Below are 23,303 nucleotides of genomic sequence, written 5' to 3' on the forward strand. Positions count from 1 at the left end.
AATACCCATCATTCTGTTACCCCATCCCCCGACTCCCCTCCCTTCTCTAACCCTCAGTTAGTTTCCTGGAGTTCAGAGCCTCTCGTGGTTTATCTCTCTCTCTGATTTCTTCCCAGTGTTTTCATCCTTTAAAGACAGTCACTAGCAGAGCAGAGCCAAAGTTTCAAAGCACGAGGAAGCTATGGCTTATTTCCAAAAATATTCACAACTTAAAAATACATAAAAATATAAATTTTGCAATTGGTAGGTTTTAAAGGGCATACTCCATATTTTGCTTGGAAAACAACAGAATTATTGAAGTATCTAATTTTAGGTTATTCTAAAAACTTTTGATCTCAGCAAATCCTAAAATGACACTGATTGTAGCTTAAAAATTCAAAGGAATATGATGAAGAGACATTAATTTATGCCACTGATATCAAAACAAATTATTTGCCTTTGAAATTTGGGGGCTTTTATAAATACAAAGATAAAATATATGGGTTGCTACTGTATTTTATAAATTATTATTATCATAATAATTTGTATGTAAAATAATTTTTCTTCAATAAACCGCAATCAAAATGGAAATTTATAAAATGATATTCTACTAAAATAAATAAATAAACAAGCAAGTTTCAGGGAAGGAGCTCTTAGGGACCGGTTTTTATTCTGGCTTTGCCATTAAACAGCTGTGTTGTTGATTTCAGGTGAACTAACCTATATGCTTCAGTTTTCTATCCCTTTTATAATGATGGGGGGGGGGCCTTAAGAATTAGGACTCCCCACTGTCTACTCTAGCTCTAACTTGAATTTGTTTCTTTAAGCCCTCTGCAGGGATATGGCATAGTTAGAGATTGAAAAAAGGCCTAAAATATCTATGAAAATTGAATGTGTTAAATATGGCTATTGAAGAATAAATGGAAGATGTTTCAGTAAATTTTCCCTTAATGGCATCAAGGTCAAGAGTGTAAAAGACAAGGGTAGGATTAGCAAGGGTCTGGCCACAAGTGAAAGTAAAAGAAGAAAACATTCCCCATAGATGTCGCCAGAAATTCTTAAAAGGATATGAGTAGAAGGACTTCTTATAGCCTAGCTCTTTTTCCCTAACATTGGTGATGACTCTTGAGAATGAAGTCTGAATGTGTGTGGCATCCAGCAAAGGACACTGAAGGACAGAATGCCATAACTCTGCCACTTCACGGTGGTATAACTCTCGGAATTTACAAAGCATGTCTCCTATATTACCCTGCTGTTTCTTCACAATAACCTTATGGCTGAGGCAGGGAAAGAATACACTGGTTAAGCACATGAACTTCAGAGTCAGACAGTTTTAGGTTCAAATCCCAGTTCTACCGCTCTTGGCTGAGTTGACTTTGCATAGTTCATTCTTTTAACAAATACATTTTGAATCTGCTATGCTATCTACTGAAAGTATAGGAGGCAGGCAATAAAGTAAATGATGATTTTTAGATTTTGTGAGTGCTCTGTGGAAAACCAAATCGGGTAATGAAATGGAGAGTATCGGGGGTATAGATAAATGGCATTGGGTTTTAGGAAAAATTACTCTAAGAAAGTACAATTTGAACTAAGACTGAAATAAGAAGAAGGAGTCAGCCATGTAAAGCTCTTCTGGAAGGGAGCAGAGATCTACTAGGGCAGAAGAAACAGCACATGCAATGGCTCCATGGTGGGAAAGAGTTTACATGTTCCAGGAAAAGCAATTCAGCTAGTGTATTGAGTGCTATGAAAGAGAGGCAAAGTAGAGCATGGTGAAATCTGAGAGGTAATTAGGAGTTAGATCATTTGTGAGACTTAGAGAACCCGAGAGGACATTGAGATTTCTTTTTTTTTTCCTCTAAATGCAATTAAGCCATAGGAGGGTTTGTTTGTTTGCTTGTTTCCCAAGGAGCATAACATTATTTTTTTGATGATTTTAAAAGATCACCCTTGATACTGTAACAAATTATATTGAAGAACAATGAATGGAAGCAAGGATTCTAGTTACGTGATTATTTTAGTTGTCCAGGCTCAGCTTTCTTATTTGTAAAATGGGAACAATAGGTAAATGAAAGGGCAATTTTAAGAATTGAATGAGATAAGATAAATGAGCAAACACACAGTTCCAGCAGATGGTGAGTGTTTAATAAAAAGAGATGTCATTGTCTCCCATTTACACAAAAGAAAACTGGCTTTCTTAAAGGGTAAATGACTTGGTCATGGTCAGGCAGCCAATATCCATGGCTGGCCAGAGCCTGAATCCAAGTAGTGTAAGTCCATATTCACGTGACCAGGAAAAGAGAACTTGAACTTATACTTCAGTTCAACAAAGCGAGAGACATACTGTAATGTGCCAGACACTTTTTCTGGGACTGCAGGATAAGAGGCCTCTTCTGAGAAGTGCAAAGTTTAGTAAGAGTGACAGATATGAAGGTAAACAATTTCAAACCAAAATGACATAGATGACAATAGATACAAGTCACTCACAGATAGGATTTTACATAAGATACCTCAGCTGGGTTCTGAAGTATAATAAATGATCACCAGGCAGATGGGAAACAGCAAAAATAGCACATGAGGAGAGGTCATAAACATAAGAATAAGCAGCAGCTTGTCATAACGTTGCGAAGTGAGTGATTTGAATGTACTGGTGAGAACAATATGTGGGGGAAGAAACAGGTGTTGAGGTTAGGGGAAAAGGATCAGGGTGCCATCATTACCAACAGGAATGATAATAGGGCTAAAAGTAGAAACTACCACTTCTATTAGTTGGAAGTGAATAGGATATCTAGACTGCCAGGAGGGCTGGGACAATGGTGACATTAAATAAATAACAATATATGGCACTTGAACATATTGCCTGACTTATTCTGCCTCATGTGAGCCTGTAGCATCTCCATGTGTACTCAGCACAGAATGCACCCACGTGGAGAATGAAGCTCAGGTGGTTTAAGTGCCTTGGCCAAGGTCACTAAGATGGCAAATAAAAGAACCAAGAGAAGAACCTAGATTGCTTGTCTGTTGTTCAAGTACCATCTATTGACTACATTACTTGTCTGTGTGCCCTGGGAAATAGAGAAAACTTTTGAGAAAGAACTAGAGGCAGAGCATAGCAGAAGGGCTGAATGGCAAGGACATTGAGAGCATGAATGGATATTTAAGGAGCAGGTGGGGAAGAGAAATTAACATCTGTCTGGATAATACCTGAATATAGGTTAACATTGGGGAATTTGGAAAGAAAATGACATAGTGCCTAGGGGAGACCAGGGACCCAAAGCCTTCTGGAATTAAGGAGAGGAGAGAGACAGGAAGGATGGAAAAGAAACGAAAGAGAAAGAGAGGGGCTGGGAAAGGAAAGTAGAAAGAGGCAGAAGAAGAAGGGAAGATAAGCTGAAAGACAGGCTGTGGGGGAAATTGTAACTAGAGCATGCAGATGACTATGCCAGAGAAAAATGTCCCTGATTTTAAAAAGGGGGGGGGGAGTATATAAAGTTTTGGGTGGCTATATACAAAGAGTTGGTGGTAGTTCAATGATTACAATAGGGGTGACATGGTTTAGAGCTGGAGAAGACTGAAGAAAATTTTCCTCTCCCCATTGTTTTAGGAGTCTGCCACTAAGCGAAAAAAGGTAATTGTTGGCATTTTTAGGATTTTTCCATGATACATGACTGCAGTGATAGAGAATATTTGAAATTGGGAGATCTCAGAAATTCCAGATTATGTAATAATAACAACAAATCCTTTTTGAGTGCCAAGCATTGTTCTAAGCACTGAAGTCATTTCATCCCTTCAACAACCCTATAAAGCAGATTCTTTTATTATTTCCATTTGCCAGATAAGGAATCTATGGCATAGTGGGGTTGAGTAACTTCTCAAGGTAACACAAATAGCAAATGGCAGAGCTGGCTCTGAGTTTTGCTTCCCCCAACTACTATGCAAAATTCCCAAAGGGTTTGATTACATTTGTTTTCATTCCCTTTGAAGGTGATATTATCTCAAAGGGTTTTGGAACAGAGAGGTTATGAGTTTTACAGATTCTGTGAATGCACATAAACAAGTTTAATTCACCATTTAAAATATTTGTATGTAGTTAAAGTACATTATGAACCACAAGATAATTCAGGCAAAGAGCACTGAGATCTTCATAGGAAGCTGACATGAATTGTTCTCTCTTTCAAAATGAAAAATATCTTGCCAAACAAAGGTGAAAAGTCCCAAACCAAATACCAAAGTAGGTAGTATTTCTTTCTATGTTGCTTTATGAAATATTGGCAGCCAGACATATTTCTCAACCCTAGAAGACATAAATCTTTCAGAGGGAAATCAAATTTCTTTGGTTTGGCTGCCAAACGATGACTTCAGCCTTGAATCTCATCTCAGAAAACTGTAAACACCCTTTTCCTCCCCTGTGTTTAATTTTAAGCGTATCTTCCCTTCCTGAAGACCATCTTTCTTCCTTTGGGGTGGCTGTCTCTCACCCCTATCTTATCCTGCATGCCAGCTGACCTGCTGGCTGACAGGCTACCCGGGCCCATCGCAAGCCCTCTGCACTGTCACCTCATGCTCACTCTTCTCTGTTCTTTCCTCTACTTTCCATCTTTTTTTTTTTTTTTTTTTTTTTTCTTTTCCCTTTTTTTTTTTTTTTTTTTTTTTTTCACTAGCAATTCTTGGCTTTCAATTCACATTCCATTAAGAGTCGATGATTTTGCTCTGGAGGTTTTTTCCACAGATCTGGGCTGTCTCCCTTATCACAGTGACCTTTGGCTTATACTCTGTGCCTCTGGGGCAAAAAAGATTTGGAGGTTTCATTTAAAAATGGTCTTAGCTCACCTCTCTAGCAACCATGACCGATGAAGTCTACATAAGTACGCAAGTATATCTACATCTACATGTGCTTCAGAGTGAAACTGATGTGCCTGAGAATGGGGAGGGGATGGGGTTCACTCTCCAGAAGTTCAGATCAGCATGATACCTTCTGGGTGTTCTGTGAAGGAAAGAACAGGGTATAGAGGAATGAGCACTGGACTGGGAGACAGGACAGTAGAGCAGGTACTAGTCTAAGTTCTGACACCAAACAAGCTTGTGTGACACAGGAAAGAAAGTCATACTGATATCCACTCTGTTTTTTCATACTTAAAGCATTGGACTAAGTAGATTTTTTCATGCTTAAACCACTGGACTAAGTAGATTCTCAACCTGGATAAACCTTGGAATCACTTGAGAGAGTTCTGGAATGTCAGAAGAAAAATCAATAATTGGGCTTCGACACAAGACATACTCAATTAGGGTTCTTATGAATGGAGCCCTAGTATCTGAAGATATGATTTGATGTAGCCACCCCAGCCTAGATTTGAGGACCAGCATTAGGGGACCCTTTGATTCATTAAAATCTGTTGTCCAGATTCCATTAGCACTCCCCAGGCAAGGCAAATCCCAGAATAGTAACAGCCACCGCTACCCAGCCATCCTTTAGAAGTGGCTAGTGCTGAAGTGAGCAACACAGAGATCCCAAATAGCTGAACTTGTTGCTTTGGCCTAGTTTACCAGGTGCTTGGATATTCACAGGCTCTATATAGTAAGTAACAATTCCTTCTTCTGTATGACTTTTTTTCACAATGTATTGAAATTACAATTACTTGCAAGTTTGTTCCTAAAAGGAGGCACATTATCTAACAATGATTTGACCACTTCTACTTATTGCTTGAAGTACTGGTCACATCACTGCCATAAAATGATTTTGTTAGTACTTGGAGTCTTATTGGTGTATGAAGGTGAAATAGAAGAACTACCTAAAACTAAAATTTGTAAGAACCAGGTGAAAACAAGACCTTTCAGGAATTAGTCATTTGTTGGGCTCATTTCTTTTTGCTATCAAGCATCCTTTTTGTTTTTGGTAATAATGTTGATTTCTTTTATTGTAATTATTATTTTTTAGATTCTTAGGTAATTAGCCCAATTTAATTATTGACTAATTTTTGTACCCCTGTTTTGCATCCCTGTTGTCAGTTGATTTGGCTGTCACTTCCACAAAAAGCAGAATGTACTTCTCCATCATTTGACATTGGGTTTGGCCACATGACTTGCTTTGTCCAATGGGATGTTAGCAGATGTGATGAGTGGAGACTTCAACAATGCTTATATGGTAGGACTTGCACTTTTGTACTTTCCCATGACAGGAACCTCTCCCATATAGCTCCTGGCCCTTATCTGGGCCCCTGAAGGAATATATGTGACATATATCTTTGCCACCTGACCTGATCTTTAAACAGAGTCACACAGCTAGGCCCAACTTAGATCAGCTGATCTCCAGTCTATCTGTAGATGCCTAGGGAAATAAATGACTATGAATTCAAGCTATTGAATTTTCGAGTGGTCTGCTACCTTTGTAACAGCTGTTGGATTCTTTTTTTTTTTTTTTTTTAGCTGTTGGATTCTTTATGTCAGTCAAGATCTTCTGCCTTACCCTGGTCAATGGGTGGCATGTGGCCCAATCTAGACAAACCATATCTCTTCCCCCATATCACAAACCACTGATGAATAGCTGAAACTGTCCTCAGCCTTAGCGGTCCAGTGTTTCCTAGACATTCTTAGTTCCTGATACAGAGACAACTTGAATTTACCTAGTTTTGACCTTTACTTGCTGGTTCGTCAGACTTACCTCATGCTTTGTCCATTCCTCATATCTTTCTAATGGGGGTTTTTTAGTATCACTCCCTTATGTTATGCCTTATGTTTATATCCTAATAAGCTATTTGCTATTTAAGTTAGTGTCTTCTCTATTGCTTGCAATGAAAAAACTTACTTATTACTAAAGGAATAAAAGGGAAAATGAAATGGTGTCAAAAGCAAACTTGACCTAACTTACAACATGGTGGGTGTGGGTGGGGGTAAGTCATTAGCTATGTTTTCCTAGTACCTTTCTCACATTACATCTACATTTTTCATGATAAAGAGAGAGGAATTCTGTGAATTTATTCTTAGAAATTGCTGTTAATAAACAGATCTATTGAGGTAAAAATTTTTTAAATTTTTTATATAGAATTTCAGAAAAGAAAAAATTTAGTAGCCTAGTTAGAAACAACTATTATTTAAAAAATATAACAACTATTATTTAAAAAATATGACTCTCCCACAATAAGCTCACAGGTAGAAGTGAACAAGATATGTCCTATCTTGAAGTCTTACTTGCCTGAGATGAAGAAGGTCTTAAATGTCACCTGAAATCATGTTCCATATTTGTTAACACTAAAAAATAAATAATTATTCCTTAATATAATTCCTCTCTTTGCAGTACTTCTTCATACTGAAGAAGTAACATAGGTTTCATTTAAAATAATCATATCAATACAGGAGAGGATAATCTGAAACTCTAGTACATTAAAATTTTACTTATGAATGATCAGCCATTAAATGCTATAATTTAGAGATTTCTATGTGTCATCACAGATACTACATAACTTTTTAGAATGCCAAATATGTGCCATAAAAATGCATAGGAACATAGGTTCCAACAGACATTAAACACCCTTTCTCATCAGAACTGTGAATCTTTGTTTTCATGAATCTTGAAAAAAGATTGCCCAAGATCTTTGAAATAACAGAAAATAAATCCATCACAATCAAAAAATGACTCAAAGGAAACAAGCTTCCAGAACAGGGAAAAATAAAAGCAGCTGCCAGTCCCCATGCCCCTCCCATAAATTGTTGCACAGCTGTTACCACCTCTGGTATTGATGTTTTGCCAAACCAAAGACCAAGGTATTCCAGGGATGATGTGCTAAAGTCTTCAATCAGGCATCTCTGTATAAGTTATGCATTCTAAAAGCAAGGAAAATTGGTTCCTCTCCAAGGACAGAGTTGGTGGAAAAGGGACTTTTTTTTTTAGGGCATGTGTCTCCTGGCAGGGTTCTAGGCAGAGGTAGAATCCCCAAGCATTCTTTCCCTTCCAAAAGACTCTCTGAGATTGTGTTGACAGCTTATCTTCTGAACACAAAGAGTGTCCAGGAAACACAAAAATATTGCATTAAGAAATCATCACTCCAATAAGAAAGTGGAAAATGTGGTAACCGAGTGAAGAAATTTTGTTCAGAATCTGAAAGTTTGCTTTTACTCCACAGACTATAAAAATACTTTCAATTACATTCTCAAGCAATCACTAGGTCACTTTTATACTTTTTCTTTTTATTTTCACTTCATTTTGTTTCCTTTCTTCCTGGAGCAGTGGTTAATTTTGGATTTAGCAGATATCACCAAGTTCCCATAATTTGCATCATGACTCTGTGAATACTCATACTACCCTTGTGAAGCTCGCTGTGAGAGGTAAATTCCATTTTACTTAGAAACACGTATACAGGAGTGGACAGATTCTACAGTAACCCTAGAACCATGGCAAATCAAGGAACCTCACTAGCCAAATCTTTTTTAAATTCATCATTTATTATGAGCCAGGCACTGTGGTACAAAATGGGGACTTATTGACAAATAAAATATTATCCCTGCTTCAAGGATTTCATAGCCTAGGGAGGAGGAATTACAAAGTTTAACCTTAATAAATAAATGGACTGTTTTTAATTCTATAATGGAGATATAGAGAAAATTCCTGTTTCATATACCCAATAGCTTTCTTAGAAATATGATGGTTATGCACATAGTCTCAAGATTTGCAGTGCCTTGGATTTTCTTATTTATTTATATAAGATTTTATTTATTATTTTGAGAGAGAGAGAAAGAGAATCAGCAGGCAGAGGGCAAGGGAGAAGTGGTGGGGCTTGATCCCAGGACCTGGAGATCATGACCCCAGCCGAAGGCAGACACCCAGCCATCTGAGCCACCCAGGCACACCACTCAAAAACTGGATGATCTGGGGCTCCACGGTGGCTCAGTGGGTTAAGCCTCTGCCTTTGCTCAGGTCATGATCTCAGGGTCCTGGGATCGAGCCCCGCATTGGGCTCTCTGCTCAGCGGGGAGCCTGCTTCCCCCACCACACACCTGCCCCCTGCCTGCCTCTCTGCCTACTTGTGATCTCTGTCAAATAAACAAATAAAATCTTAAAAAAAAAAAAAACTGGATGATTTGGCATGTGAAATAGTTTCCATAAGTCTCAGTTTTACCAACTTTAAAATGGGGACAAAATCTTAGTTATCTCACAGGTTTTTGTGAGAATTAATTGAGATCATACTTGTAAGAATCCTAGCACAGAATAAATATCAGCTTAAATTATTACTACGTTCCAGGCACTTTGCTATGTATACACTTGGGTGTGCTGAGAGGAGTATTTTACTCTCACTACCATTAAGGATCACGCAACACAGTGTAAGAGATAATCCTCCTCTATAAGCTCCACTCAGAGATCATTGTTTTGTCCTTTAGCAGCCCACTGAGTTCTCCTTTGCCCCACCATGCTCTTTGGTCTGGATTGGAGAGTTTCATTTTCTTATTTTAGGAACCTCATGAAAACATTCAGTGTAAGACATAAAATTGTAATGTCCCTATAATCAGCCAAGATGTTCCTATCATCAGCTGAGACAGGAGAAGAATGAATAAGCATTCCTAAATTTTCTCTTTTAAGTTATTCATTTACTTGTTGGTTTGTTTACTTTAGTAGTGAGGTATAACAAATACACTATAAGGTACACAAATCCAACTCAATAAACTTAACTTACATACACACTTGTTAACTATGACTCAGATCAAATTTACCAACTTCCAGAAGTCTTTCATGCACCCTCCCAATCATGACTTTCTCACCAAATACAACTGCTATTTTGACTTCTATCACCACATACTAGTTTTGCCTGTATTAGAATTTTATATAAATAAAATTAAACAAATGTACTCTTTTGTCTCTACTCTATCTTTCAACACTATCCCTGTGATGTTCACCCACATTGCATGTAGCAGTAGTTTGTTCTTTTTCATTCCTGGTAGCATTCTGTTGTATAATATAGCACAATTTGTTATTCATTTTATTGTTATTGAGCATTTAGATTGATTTTCATTTTTATGCTGGATAATATTGTTATGAACTCTTTTGTACACTTTGCTGCATATATGTATGCTTTTTCATTGGTACCTAGAAATGGAATTGCTGTAGCACATGGCCATATGATCACACTGCGAAACAGAATTCCAAAGTGATTCTTAAAGTTTTTACTCCCATTAGCAGGGAATGAGGTTTTCTGTTGCTCTGTATTTTCTACACTTGGTTTTACCTTTTCTTCCCCTTAAATTTTATACGTTCTAGTATACATTATACATTCATGATAGTCTTATTGTAGTTTTGATTTGTATTACCGTAGTGGCTAATGACGCTGATCACTCTTTCATGGGCTTATTACCTGTTTATGAAATGTCTGTCCATTTTTAAAAAGATTTTATGTATTTACTTGAGAGAGAACGAGTGGGGGAGAGGGGCAGAGGGAGAAGCAGACTTAGGGAGCCTGATGCAGAACTCGATTAGACAAACAGATAAGATAAACAGAACACAGCAGAGGAACGAGAGAAAGAACCATGTGTTTATAGTCACCTGGTTATAGTCATCATCCCAGGACCCTGGGATCATGACCTGAGCTGAAGGCAGACACTTAAGGACTGAGCCACCCAGGCACCCAGTCATTTGTCTTTTCTTACATAAGATTTTCTGTTCTTTTTTTTTTTTTCTTGTTAATTTTCAGGATTTCCTTATTTTGGGCTCTATTATTGTGAACATAATTCTACTCTGTGACTTAAATTTTTAGTGGTACCTGTTAAGCTTATTAAGAGAAGTTCTTAAATTCAACGAAGAAGAATTTATCAATCTTCTGTATTGTGCTTACTGTTTCTGTACTTCTATTCAGTTAGTGTTTAAGAGAATTTTTTTGCATACCTCCAAGATAATGAAGATATTCTCTTATATTTTGAATCTTTATTGTTTTGTTTCATGTGTAAGTCTTTGACCCACTAGAAAGTGGTTTAATGTAAAGTGTGAAGTGTGAAGTAAAGGTCCTTTTTAAAAATCTCTATGGATAATCAATTGATCCAACTGCATCTACTGAAAAGAGAATTCCTTCTCCATCGCATTGCAAAGAGGAACCAGGTGACTATAAACATATGGTTCTTTCTCTGGTTCCTCTGCTGTGTTCTGTTTGTCTAATCTGACACCAATACCACTGTTGTAGTTACTTTATATTAAGCCTTGATATTTAGAAATACAAGTACTCCCACTTTGTTCTCATTCTGTGAAAACTGTTTGAAAATCAACATATCAGTTTTCACTACTCCTTCCATTGGATGGCTTGCATATTAATTGTAATATATTGAATCTACAGAAAAACATTCTTCACTTTTGAGTCTTCTAATCCATGAACATGATATAGATTCCATTTGTTTAGGCTTTAATTTCTCATAGCAATGTTTCCTAGGTTATTATTTTTTTTAATTTTTAGAGCTCTTATATAGCTTTCTTCGTGTATTTTTTGCTAACTAATTTCTGTTTTGCTATTAGAGTAAATGATGTTTTAAAATTTCATTAAAAACTTTTCCTGTGGTTAGTGGGTAGGACCATAATTAACTGATACAGTGATTTTATAGCCAATTAACTTATGAAATTTATTAATTTCAGAGCTTCATATATAGATTCTTCTGCTAATTCTCTATGAACACAATCATGTTATCTACAAATAATGGCAATTTCATTTGTACCTTTCTGCTTCTTATGTCTTTTTGCTACTTTTTCTTATCTTATTACACTGGGTAGAACCTCCAGTATGATATTGGAGACAAGAGCAGGACATGCTTGTCACTTCCAGTCTTAGGAGGAAAGCTTTCGTCATTGTACCATTAAATATATTTTTATTGTAGATATTTTGGTGGACATTTTTTGTCAGATTAAGGATATCAAAGCTTTTTATCCTGAAGGTTGTGGAATCTTACCAAATGCTTTTTTAAAAAAAAGTTTATGATGATCAAATTGTACTTTTTTAAAAAGTTAATTTTCATGTGGTGAATAATGTTGACTTATTTTTCTATTGTTGAATTGATTTTTTTATTACTGGAAGAAAGCTTACTTGGATATAATGTATTATTCTTTTTTATATTTCTAGGTAGATTTTACTAATATTTTCTTTGGGAAAAAAAACTACATTTATTTTAATGACAGAAGTTGGCCATTATGACATTTAGGAAAATTCTTATATTGTCCTCTGGTGTTAAGATTATGCTGGAATTGAAGTAATTATCAGAGCAAAATTTATATGTTAAAATGAGTATATTAGAAAAGAAAAAAGCCTGAAAATCAAAGATATAAGCAACCATCTAAAGAACCTGAAAGATGAAACTCATTATAAAGTCAAAGAAATAGAAGAAATAAAAATGTATGATAGATATGGTCAATAAAACAAAAATCAGGATGCAGTAAAGAAAAATAAAGCCCAAGGTTTCTTCTTTAAAAGTATTAATAAAAGTGATACACCCTTAGGAAAAGCAACAGAAAAAGAAAAAGAAAAAAAAAGAAAGAAATCACAAGTTGCTAGTAGCATGCAAACAAAAGAAGATATTCCTAGAAAGTACACTTCAAAAAAAGCATATGATTTTAAAATATTATCTTAACAATATAAAATTTAGAAGAAATAGACAAACTCCTTTTTAAAAATTAACTATCCTAATTAAGAGAGGGAACAGAAAATGTAATTTTCTTATATCTATAGTGAATCAAATATAAGTTTAAAACTTTCCTGCAAAGAATATTTTATGCCTAGAGAGATCCTTTGGAGAATTCTTAAAAACATTTAAGAAAGAAATCATACTATTGAAAATTCAGCCATTGCTTTAATGTTCCTTTAAAGGTAACCTTTCTTTTTATCCTATGGATACTTTTAGGATTTGCTCTTTGTCTTTGTCTTTCAGCAGATTTACTATGATATGTCTAGGTGTGATGTTCTTTGATTTTGCCCTGGTTTTGATTTAGAGATATTTTTGAATCAATGGGTCTTTCAACAATTATAGATAATTCCAGGCCATGATATTTTTAAAAAAAGCTTCTATCCCATTCTGTCTCACTTCTTCTGGACTCCAATTACACATAAATTCAGTCTTTTCACCATGTCCCATATATCTCTTATGGTTTTTAAAGTATCTTTTCTTCTCTCTCTTATTGTTTGAATCTAGATATTTTCTACTAAGCTATCTTCTAGTTTATTCAACCTGTTTGTATTTGTCTAATCAACTATTAAATGCATTAGTTATAAACACTTACATTTCATTATTTTTATAGTTTCTTTATTTGCTATGAAATTTTCTACCTTCCGTCATTCCATTTTTTCCCTATTCCATTTTTTTTAAAACTTGTCACAATAATCTTCCAGTTCATGTCTGTAAGTTCTAATGCTGGATCACTTATGGATTTGTTTCTATTTTTCTCTTGATTTTTCCAGCTTCGGTTATGTTTTTTGGCATGACTGGTAATTTCTGAATAAATGCTAAATGATATATATGAATTAAGCTAGTGCCGCTGAATGATGTTATCTCCTCCAAAGAGGATTTAGGTTTCATCTGTCAGGCGTATATAGAATATACACATATCACCGTAATTCAGTAAAGACTAGTCTACTTCTGGCTTGCTACTGCTCCTAGAGAGTAGGTGTTCAGGGATCTACTAAGTAATTTCTAGGGTATTTATTAAAACCCCTCTTCTTTAGACAATCCTGATGCTGTGATAATCTCCCCTTAGCTCAGTTTTTGCTTTATACTTACTTTCTCAGCACCATTCCCTGTTCAAATACGGATTAGTGGTCAGAAAATGCCTTGAAGGGAAATTGCAAAATGTAAATTCATCTAGGATCTTGTTCTCTAGTATCTTCAAGGACATTTTTTGTTGTTGTTTTCATTTTTGTTGTTGCATTGCACCTGACTTTCAAAGTTTTTCTTACAGAACAGTGAGTCTGACACCAGCCACCCCATCATAACAGAGAGCAGAATGGTCTTTAAGATATATTTCATATTATCTCATTTAGACAAAACAGTACGAGCAAATCAATGCAGCTGTATGATATGTAGTTTCCAGATGAAGGAATAGAAACTCAGAAGTATTAATAATTCTTCCAAATTGTCAAAGCTGCAATGCCAAGTCAGTCCTAGTCTTTGTCATTAACTCTTAGTCACTGGTACTTTATACCAGTGTTTATCAAATTGTGATCATTGTTAGACCACACAATAGTGTTTTAGAGTAAGTGTGATCATTGCTTTTTTCTGAAAAATTATCATAATAATTTGAATAACATACATAAGACATATACAATACAATCACAGTTAATATATCATTTCTTATCAAAGATTAAGATGGTTTTGTTTGGCATCCTCAACAAAAATAAAAGTTGCTTTATTAGTTCAAACTAAGACTTGTAACCAGTTTTCTTTTTTTAGTATTATATAAACTATACTAACTATTCTTTTACAATATTATACTCCATTGAGACTGCTAGCATTCTCATTCTGGAGACTTCTTTCAGAGAATTTTGAGATATTTCTATTGTACATTCAACCAAAAATGATGGAGATATCCTTTGACTATAACATTAAGCTCTCTTTCACCAATGAGGTCAGTAAGCAGAATGGAAACAAAAGCGGGAGGCTTCAAAGTTTCAAGTTGGAAGATAAGACAAATGGATTATTACCAGTATCCTTTAGTTATATTAACATCTGAAAAGTATTTGCTTATATTCTATTCATTATCTGAGTGTAATTTTCAAATGAAGCCAATTAATCATTAACTTATTTATCTAACAAGTGAAGCAAAATATCAAGTATTGGGAAAGTATAAAAATAGCAGATATTGCATTTCTAACACAGATTGGTTTTGTAATAAATATTAGTATGCTACAATTAACATTAAGAGTGATGACATTTTAGCTATTAGAGAATATACTGAGGCACATCATTTAAATGAATCATTTCAAATAACAGAGAAAGATCTTTACTGTATTACTAATTTTATGAAGCTATTTTAAAATTTCATTTATTATGTCAAAGATGCTTCTAAAAAATCTCCTCCTTCATATGCAAATTCAAGTCATAATGATGTCTTTATATACATCCATGAGCTTGGGCAAATTTAAAAGTGTGACCATACCAAGTGCTGGTGAAAAAATGAACAAGAAATTGTCATACAGAGCTAATGTGAGTGAAAATTGTTTCAATGACTTTAATACTGTCCTTTCCCATACTTAATCTATGACAAAACAAAACAATAGTCTGTGACCAAATAATACCAAATAATTCCATTCCTGGGTATATTCTTAGAGAAGTACAACCACATGTGTGTAAGGAAACATGTAAATAAAAGTTCATGGCAACAATTTTTGCCACAGATGAAAACAACTGTAATATCCATTAGGAAATAAGGATGATAGGATAGATAAATAACTCATGGTTGTTAATATAATGGAATTTTGTGCCATAATTGAAGTGAACTAACTAGAGCTTTGTACAAACAACCTAATTTAATCTTACAAACATATTATCAAAAGAAATTCTTTTAAACTATGCCCTTATATAAAGTTTAAAACCAGTCAATATTAGCCATTTTATTTATGACTACATATGAAAGTAACAGAAATACAGAGGATATCAAAGGAGAAAACATTATACATATCGGAGAGAATGAAGGAAATGTGATGGAGAAGAGTACTTCTTCAGTGTAGACAAGGTTTTATTTCTTTAAATGGTAGGTAAAAAGATGTTCACTTTCTAATGATTCATTATATTGTACATTTATGTGTTTTTTACCTTTTCTTCTGTGTGTGTTATATTTCATCATTTTAAAAGTTATGGAAATTTCATCTTGGGAGCTAGCATACTTCAGCATGGAAAAGAAAAATCTCATTTCCCAGACCATCCTAACAGACATATATTGCCATCTGATTATATCCACAAATTTCTGTATTTCCTTCAACACAGAACCAAGACTGGGAGGCATATAGTTGATTATCAGCCATTCACTGTGAATAGAAATGCATGCACATTGGCAATTTGTCACATTTTATATTGTGTAGCACTCCTGTTCCTTGTGGTACACATGCATGATGACTTGTTAGGAACAGTACCAATACTCTTTTCCCAATGCACATCATACTTCAGAAAAACAGTGATATTAATAATGTTCTCCACCACAGGGACGCCTGGGTGGCTCAGTTGGTTAAGCAGCTGCCTTCGGCTCAGGTCATGATCCCAGCGTCCTGGGATCGAGTCCCACATCGGGCTCCTTGCTCGGCGGGGAGCCTGCTTCTTCCTCTGCCTCTGCCTGCCATTCTGTCTGCCTGTGCTCGCTCTCTCCCTCTCTCTCTCTCTGATAAATAAATAAAATCTTTAAAAAATAATAATAATAATGTTTTCCACCACAAAAACTTGAACGGCTAACAGAACCAAACCAAAACAAAACAAAAACAAACAAACAAAAATCAACACACCAAATACTTCTTCTGTGATGCACACATCACATATTAGCCAAAACCTGATCCACACCTTACACATGCTCTACCAAGAGCAAAATATCTCCTAGACCACACACATTACATGCCATTGACATTCCATGATATGCAATTTTCATATGATAGGTAAGTTTTGCCAATTCTTATTATGCTTTCACTTTGAGCTCATTATTTGTTATTAGCTTTGTAGCTAGTTTTACAGTTAGGTTGAAAAAGTATGACTTGTGCTTTTTTGCTACAAGAAGGGTAACTTCTGAATTACACCTTTATAGTTTTGATATCTCCAATTCCTTCAGCGATAGAATCCAGCAATTTAAAACTGGAAAATAGTTCTATAGAAAAATACCATTTTTTAAACCAGAGAGGTACATAGCACTTATATGCAAAATATGATGGCCTTATGCCACTAATTAGCCAAATTTTATAAAAGGCAGTTTACTACACACAAGGGTCAAAATGATTGTTAGCCTTCTAAGTAAAATTTTCCATTGTTTATTTTTGGATTTCCCATTTCCACTTTTTATATCTGGTTGCTTCTAGCTGCTTTCCCCTCCTTTCAGTATATATGCAATCACATTCTACATTCACTCTGAAACCTGGTCACCAAAAATGATTATGGTGGTGGTGTATTTCTGTCTCTACTTTTATAACCATTTTATGTTTGCATAAACTACTTGTGTATGCAATTGCTTCTTTAATAAAATTAGAAATCTAATAATAGATCCCAATAATAACAATCTTTAAAAAGGCAAATGTACAAATACAAACAAGTAACATGCTAGTAATGTGAAAATAAGTTAACCTAAATGCATTGCACCCAGTTAACTGACTGGAAGCTGAAGTCTGATCATCATAGTCCTTTCAATGAATGGGTTACCTTTAAAATGTTAATGACTTAAGAACATGGGAGAGCTCAGTGAGAATTCTATATAATCTTCCATTTTAAATTTGTTAAATACCTGGAAACAAAGTTTGCTTTAATTTCTTTTTCCTCAGAATGTTCTAAACTCTGCTAAAAAACCACAAGGGGACACAAATGATTTATGGACTATGAGAAACACTGCTTTATGTCATGCTGTGATCTTCAAAACCATGAAAACCAAAAGCAAAACTTTCAAAACCAAAGTAGCCAACTTTAGGAACCATGAAAGTCTAATTCCTAGCAATTCAGTTCAAAGTGGCTCATTTCTTAACTTGCTCTTTGACAAATTAAAAAAAAAAAAAGTATTTTGGTTTTATTTGCCCAAAACAATTATGAAGGTTATGGATAGCATTTTTAAAACTCAAATTTAGATCTCAGAGCTCCACTTTATTTTGTGCTACAGTAACTCTTGGACTTACAGTTACCCTGTGTACTAACAATACTGTCATACAAAGGAATTTAGTAAAGAGAGCCAGCTTCCATAAAAGGGGGAAATCCCTAGAAAAGTACATTCTCTCTAAAGCTTTAGAGAGAGAATCATATGTGAAAACTCAAAACACTTACATTAAGAGCAAAGCTGTAACCTGGGCAGGCCGGCTTGTGAGTTGAGATCCAGATGCCAAATCTTGTTTTCTCCAAGTTTAGGTTTTGTTTTTGTTTTGTTTTGTTTTGTTTTATTTTCAATTTTTCACATTGCCTGAAATAAGCAAATTAAATATTATTGGGGATTAGTTTACATGATTCCTTAAAACATAAATAGCCTGAGATGAATATGAGGTTATTCATAACTTAGCACTAATTACTTTGATCACAAGGCATTTCTTCTGATGATACCAAACACAATGTACTTTTAAATATAACCTCTATTTGCCAAAGCGAATAGCATCTCATTGCATGCCTTATCTGCTTCCACTTCCCTGAGAATATCTTAATGATACATGGAAACAGTATAATCATATATTGCTGGGGGAAGGGGGGAGATTAATGAAAAAGGATTGCCAGAGGAATTAACTGTTTATTTTCTTCAAATTGTAAAACCCAGGTGCCCTCATTCCCTATGGATATCTTCTAGGGAACATGAACAGATTTTGACACCATATCCCAGCTGAGAGGAAAACAACAACAACAACAACAACCCACAAATGAACAATTGAGTGAATAAAAATATGGTTTCAAGATTTCACAAGAAACAATAGAGTCAAATCAATCAGTAAGAACTCCCCTTGCAAGGAAATAGCTCAATTAAGAAAGATGGAATGAATCAGCCTGGGGCGGGGGGGGGGGGCTCCTTTCCTCATCCTTCGCTCACACAAGTCCTTGGCACTCTGTTTCCTTTTTTTGTTAGTTTCAGCCACAACTTCAGTATATAACTGTTTAAATTATCCTCATGTTGGGCAGTTCTCTCATTCTAGTGGTGCAATATGGAAATTAGAGAAGCTGGCACAGTGGTTTTGTGGTTGTGACTGAGACAAATTAAAATAGTGAAGGTGATGTCTTGCCTCTGATTTATTACTTCCTGAAAGGTGTAATACAGAATGCACCCCTTTCCCACCCTTGCTGCTTGAAGGAGGATTGGGGGAAAAAAAAAAAAAGACAAGGATGCAAATTTTTCATAAAGTTTTTCAGTTTCTTGGGAAACTGTGTGTGTGCATGTGTGCATGGTGTGTTTTGCCTAGCCTTAGTTATTTATTTGGAATTTTATAGTTCCTTCTAAAGTCTTTGTTAAAAGACAGGTTGGTAAAACTGACCTCTCAGTTTAGTTCAACAAATTCCTACTGAATGTGCTTGTGTTCTCCTAGGCAGCTGGATGTGTTAGGAATGAGCCTTGTTGCCAACAACCTGAACAATAACCTGGCATAACATCATGTATCTGCTGGGCTAGCTGAGATCCAAATGACACAAAGGAAACTAGGCTGAAGTATGGGGCTTGCTATACAAAAATAAATCCTGCTGAAGGAAAACAAAAGGGAAACATTAAGACCTTCAGAACAGCCAGTTTTTCTATGGGGACAGGGTAAAAATCTCAGCTTATTAGTCAAAAGATTTTTCTCTGCTGACAGGAAGGAAATGGTCTGCTGTCCCGTTGTGTGAGGCATACTGTGAGCTTAGTGGAAAAAGCATGGGTTCTTTTTGTCATGAATTACACAAACCAACCTCAATCAAATTAGGAAACCACAAATGAGAGGAATTAACTTATAAGTGAGAGGGTCACCCCTTTATACAAAGAAGATCTCTCATACGAGGGTCTCAGTTTGGAAGACTCATTCAAACAGAAAGCATGGCCAACCCTGTGGGTACTGTTTTGTTTGACTGATTTAAATGCAGTCAGAGCGGTACAATGTCATAACTTTCCCTCTAGACAAACAGGTTCTTTATGCCACTGTTTCAGTCAAGGGAGCCAAATAATACCTTTTTTATTGCAGTATTTTTAGACATTGGATACATCTGGAAAAATATTCAAGCAGATAATTAGATTGCATTAGCAATGTGTCTGTTGTGGTTTCCCTGATCCCAGAGAAGGCAGCCCTTTATGAAGCACTTGGCCGCAGTCTCCACAAAATCTACTGTGTAAATTGGCCCACACTAAAGCATGTGGAAAACATTTTTTGGCTGAAACTGGAAACCATTCATGTGGCTTTGAGACTGGGAAGCTCAGGCTGCCAACATCAATAGAACTTTGTACTACAAACCCAAATGGTCATTTAGACATGTGTACTTCTATGCTCACAAATGCACTGAGGTCAAATATTTTTTAATCTTGGGAATTTTTCCTCTTTATACAGCCTCATATTTCATGCAGGAAATGAGACTGAGTACAACAAACACAAATCATTGAGACTGACAGAGCATATTGGGTTCAAAACCCAAGCCTTGACTCTAATTGCTCTCCAAAGGCCCCTGGCTCAAGGTAACTGTTGATTTAGTTCAGCTGTTTTCAATCAGCACTGTAAGGTCTCGCTAAGACAAACTGGTAAGGCCAAGTTACATTTGTACCCCGGATCCCTTGGGTCTAAGTATAACACAGTTAGCATTTTAAAAGATTGCGTTTGTCTGTGTGCTGCAGGCAGTAATTACAAGCAGGCAAATCTTTTGTGAAAGATGGTGTGACCTTCCCTATGGTGAAAGAGTGATGATGGCTTCTAGTGGAGGAAAAATAATGTTTCCATTCAGAGTTCAGAGAGGAGGCCCGCCTCTTTTCAAATGGTTGCCAAACTTGAGAGCCAGTTTGTTGTTTTGTTGTGGTGAATATCAAAGTAATTTATGGCTTGAGGGGGCCAATTTTTTGGTATTACTTAACTGTTGAAGGATTTTCAACAGCATACAATCCCAGACTCATAGACAAGAGATTGCTAAACTACACGGAAATGGTCTCCATCAGGTGTCCTTGCTTCAATTATCCCTCTTTTTCCATGCAGCCTACAAGTAGTAGTGAAAAGTTTAAAGATCTGAACGTGTATTTTTCTGCTTAGATTAATGTTCTCAATCTGTTGTTGACTTTGAAGTTGTAGAATGGATTTTAAAATGAATATACTGGACTAGCTGGCTGTGGACTTGGATTTGCATATGGGAATCAAGTGCAAATGTCTGGTCTAGACTAAAAGACCGAGATTAAGAATGGACTGTGTTGCTAACAGTGCCCAGGAGAGCTCGGTTCCATATGTAGTTAATAGCTTCCCAAGGACCAACAGACTGCGGGAAGACCAAAGAATTTTTATTATTTCAGTAAGTTTCTGGTTACAAATTTATACCCTAATTCTGGGGGTGGGGGCATGCACATGCATGCACATAATGGTTTCTTCCATACCTGGCAGAAAGCTATGTCTACAGTAGGTGCTAAATAAATATTCATTGAGTGACTGACATTGATGAAATAAATGCAATATATGAATATATTTAAAATATGGATGACTTGTTTGAGAAGTGTCTACCTCTCTTTTGTAAATCATATAAACTGCCCAGGGAATTTTAACTTTTGAAAAAGAAGTGATTTTGTCAATTATACCTCAATTTTAAAATTAAAATAAATGCAAATTAAAAAAAATTTTTAAATATATAAAACAAAAGAGAAAGAACAAATATTACTAAAAAGTATTCAATTAAATATTGGCCCATCAAGTTAGTTAAAATCTATTTAAAGAAAAATTCAATTCCCCAATCAAGTTTTCAGGACTAGTCTCTATGAGGAGTGCCTGTATATGAAAATGTATACATTTGAGTACATGTGTTTATGCCTGTGATGTGTGAATGTATTTACCTAGAAATATTTTTATATCCATTACCTTTTATAGAGGTCAAATGATTCCTCCAAGGGCATACGTATACATGGGTAGTGTACACATCTATATACATGTAGACACACTCGTGTGTGTGTGTGTGGTGTGTATATGATGATTTAGTCCTATATTTTCTAACAATCCAATTGGACTTCAATTTTCCAGAATTCCTTTACTTGGTGAGACAAAAATTCTTCTATTATCTTCAATTATAAGCAAGAAACTTTTAAGAAGTTATATTTAATGCTATTAACCAGAGGGTAATAAATATCAGTTTAAATTGAATTAATTTTTCCAAAAACATTTGCTGCAGTTTCCAAATGTGTATATAGCACAAAGAGTACTGCACACTGAGAGAAGCTGACACATTGAAATATATTTTTTCTGGATAAGAAATAATAATAGCTCTTCATGTGTGATGCTTGAACCACTTCAGTGTTAGATTCCAAAGAGAACTGGTTCAAAATCACATAAGTAACTTGGCTCTAAAGTAAAGCTTCTGAAAGTTGTGGTTACTAGGTAAAGGGCAAAAGCCATTACCATTTTCTCTAATGCATCCAAAATGAGTGAAGGTGATCATAGAACTGTCATCTACATTGATTTCAGGAGAAGCAATTATGGAAACCACATCTAAGGCCATTCTTTCAATCATGGGATCCTGTCTTGGGAGAAAAAACTAGAAATGGAGGCTTTGTACCCCCCTAAATATTGAGTTAATACACAGGAAATTATGGGTTTAAATTCTGGTGTTGTTGCTGACCTGTTACATACCTTTGAACAAATCATTTACTTCTCTGAGGATTGTTGTGCACATTACATAAAATAATACACAAGGGCCTTGGAACATGGGAATCACTTGATGTACTATGTTTCCCATATTCTATAATATTTGTTCGTTACTTTAATATTCCTGAAAGCAAGAGTATCTTACAATTGATACAGTTTAAATGTTTTATTCCAGGGGGGGGAGCAAGATGGCAGGGAAGTAGGAGACCTAAATTTTGTGGGGTCCCAGGAGTTCAGCTAGATAGCTATCAAACCATTCTGAATACCTATAAACTGAACAGTAGATTGAAGAGAAGAAGAACAGCAATTTTAGGGACAGAAAAGTGACCACTTTCTGGAAGGTAGGATGTGCAGAGAAGTGAATCTGAGTCAATATATGGGAAGAGAAACTGCAGGGAGAGGAGCCAGCTTCCGGCAAGCAGTTGGGCAGTGGAGCACAAAATTGGAACATTTAGAAGTCTGCTGCACTGAGGGATGTCACTCCAGAGGCTTAAGCAGGGGGTAGAGCCCTCACCAGGACAGCATGATCTCATGACTCGTGAGGTCACCAAAAGACCAGAGGTGTTAGTGTGGCAGAGCTGGGGAAGCTAGATGCAGAGACAGAGACAAGGAGGGGGATCTCAGCTTGGGGTTACCTTAAACCATAATCCAAGGCACAGTCGGGCCACTGCTCTTCCAGAAGGGACTGCACAAGTGCAGATCTGGGGACACCCCCTCTATTCTCCTCAGGGAGGAGACCTAATCAATATGGACATTAGTGAGATGTCAGAACTAGATTTCAGAATGAAGATTATCAAGATGCTAGCTGGGCTTGAAAAAAACATGGAAGATACTAGAGAATCCCTTTCTGGAGAAACAAAAGAACTAAAATCTAACCAAGTT

This window comes from Mustela nigripes, chromosome 9 (assembly GCF_022355385.1).
Source record: "Mustela nigripes isolate SB6536 chromosome 9, MUSNIG.SB6536, whole genome shotgun sequence".
NCBI lineage: Eukaryota > Metazoa > Chordata > Mammalia > Carnivora > Mustelidae > Mustela > Mustela nigripes.